The sequence below is a fragment of the Schistocerca cancellata genome, chromosome 5, assembly GCF_023864275.1.
Source record: "Schistocerca cancellata isolate TAMUIC-IGC-003103 chromosome 5, iqSchCanc2.1, whole genome shotgun sequence".
Lineage (NCBI taxonomy): Eukaryota > Metazoa > Arthropoda > Insecta > Orthoptera > Acrididae > Schistocerca > Schistocerca cancellata.
In genome coordinates this window covers 757,827,736-757,830,592 of record NC_064630.1, presented here as the reverse complement: position 1 = coordinate 757,830,592, position 2,857 = coordinate 757,827,736, and the positions used below count along the sequence as shown (strand labels likewise).

Sequence of the window (2,857 nt, the reverse complement as noted above, 5' to 3'; positions counted from 1 at the left end):
ATACTGCATTAATGAATAGTTCAGCTGAAGAGGTCGCTCACAGAAATCGGAGTGAAAAACATAGGTACAAAGACGGGAACTACGAAACACGCATGGGTAACAGAAGAAATAGTTCAGTTGATCGGCGAAAGAAGGAATTACAAACATTTCCAGGGAAATGCATGAATATAGAAATACATCAGATTACCTTCCATCCGCAAAGCGGTTGCACTCGGCGACTGTTTTATTGACTTGTAAATTACAGATTGCAGCAATTAGTCGTCCTTTTTTAAATTTTAATATACAGATCCTGATTTCGGCTAGAAGCTAGCCATTCTCAATGCTAAAACTACAAGTAGTACATAGTCAACTGCTGTCATAAAAATTGCAAGTAATGGCTTAACTCATATGGTCTGTATATTACATACCACTGTTATTTTCGCTCAATGCTCGTAATACCTGTTGATCGGGCTTCACCCACAGTTCATGGAATGCTATTTTTTGCGGAAGGCAGGCTGTATAGAGAACACATCGGTTGATCATAGAAATACAACTCAATTAGAAATGAAATGAATAGGAAATGCAAGGAAGCTAAGGCGTAACAGCTGTATGGGAAAAGTTAAGATGTCGAGGAAGAAACAGTGCCGGAGGAATTGTCTCACCGTACAGGAAAGTCAAAATACCCTTTGCCGAAAGTAAATGCAAGGGCAGTAACATTATTAACCCAATGGTAAATCCACTGTTAAATGCAGAGAAGACCGCGGATAATTGAATACCTCTGTGATGCTGAGGACTTATCTGATGACGTTATAGCAGAAACAGGAGCCGATAGGGGAAAGGTAGGGGATCCAATATTCGAATCAGAAATTAGCTTTTGAAGACATAAAATCGAATAAGGTAGAATGGATAGGTAACTTTGATCGTAATTTCTGAAATCATTTGGGGAATAGACAACAAAACTATTATTTACCTTAGTGTGATGATTGAATGAGACTGGCGATATACCATCAGACTTTCGGAAATACATCAACTACACAACTTTCAAGATAGAAAACGACGGCAAGTGCGAGAATTATCCCACAATCAGGTTAAAAGCTCATGCATCCAAGTTGCTGACAAGAATAATATACAGAGGACTGGAAAAGAAAACTGAGGATTTATTAGATGACGATCGTTTGGCTTTAGGGAAGGCAAAGGCACCAGGCATTTATTAGATAATGGAAACAAGACTGAAATAAAATCGAGACAAGTTCATAGCAATTTTTGACATGGAAAAAGCGTTAGACAATGTCAAATGGTGCAAGATATTTGAAATCCTGAGAGAATTGGTGTAGTTGTCTTCAGTCCAGAGGCCGGATTGATGCAGCTCTCCATGCTATTCTATCCTGTTCAAGCTTCTTCACCTCCAAGTACCTACTGCAACCTACATCCTTCTGAATCTTCTTAGTGTATTCATCTCTTGCTCTCCATTTACGATTTTTACCCTTCACGCTACCCTCCAATACTAAACTGGTGGTCCATTTATGCCTCAGAACATGTCCTACCAACCGATCCCTTCTTCTAGTCAAGTTGTGCCACAAATTCCTCTTCTCCCCAATTCTATTCAGTACCTCCTCATTAGTCACTCGATCTACCGATCTAATCTTCAGCGTCTGAGAAAAATGGGGGTATGAAATGGGGAAAGACGGGTAATACACAATACGCACAAGAATCAAGAGGAGAAAATAGGAGTGGCAGACGAAAAACGTAGAGCACGGATTAAAAAGGGATATAATCTTTCAGCCCTGTCGAAGTAGCAATGACAGAAATAAAGGAAAGTTTCAAGACCGGGATTAAAAGTCAAGTTGAAAAGATATCAATGTTAAGATTCGGTGACGACATTGCTATCCTTAGTGGGAGTGGCGAAAAATTGCAGGACCTTTTGAACAGTCTGATGTGAACAGCATAAGGATTGAAAGTAAGTCGAAGAAAGGCGAGGGTAATGAGACCTAGCAGAAATGAAAACAGAGTGAATCTTAACATCAGGATTTATAGTCACGAAGTATATGAAGTTAAGGAATTCTACTGCCTAGGCAGTAAAATAACCAATGACGGACGGGACACGGAGGACATCGAAAGCAGACTACTAGCACTGGCAAAAAGAGCATTCCTGGTCAAGAGTGTTTACTAGTATCAAATATAGGCCTTAATGTGAGGAACAAATTTCTGAAAATGGAGCACATCATTCTATAGCAGTGAAACGTGGGCTGTAGAAAAACCAGAACAGAAGAGAGTAGAAGCATATGAGATATAGTGCCACAGAAAAATGTTGAAAATTAGGTGGGCTAATAAGGTAAGGACAACGGCCTTGCCGCAGTGGATACACCGGTTCCCGTCAGATCACCGAAGTTAAGCACTGTCGGGCGTTGCCGGCACTTGGATGGGTGACCATCCGGGCCGCCATGCGCTGTTGTCATTTGTCGTGGTGCACTAAGCCTTGTGATACCAACTGAGGAGCAACTCGACCGAATGTGCTGACCACACGCCCCTCTAACCGCGTCCTCAGCTGAGGAAGACACGGCGGTCGGATGGTCCCGTTGAGCCGCTTATGGCCTGAAGACGGAGTGCTTAAGAAGGTAAGGAGTGAGAAAGTTCTCCACAGAATCCGTGAGAAAAGGAATATGTGGAAAATATTGACAAGGAGAAGGAGTAAGACGATAGAACATCTGTTAAGAAGTTACGGAATGACTTCCATGGTACTAGAGAGAGCTGTAGAGGGTGAAAACTGTAGAGCAAGACAGATGTTGGGATACATTCAGCAAATAATTGAAGCTACACTGAGATTAAGAACTTGGCACCGGAAAGGAATTCGTGGTGGGCTTCATCAAACCACTTAGAA

At 41.6% G+C, this 2,857-nt stretch overlaps 1 pseudogene; it reads left to right on the top strand.

Moving 5' to 3' along the window:
• The first annotated feature begins 2,316 nt into the window (after positions 1-2,316).
• LOC126189787 (5S ribosomal RNA) lies at positions 2,317-2,434 on the top strand (annotated as a pseudogene).
• The last annotated feature ends 423 nt before the right edge of the window (positions 2,435-2,857 follow it).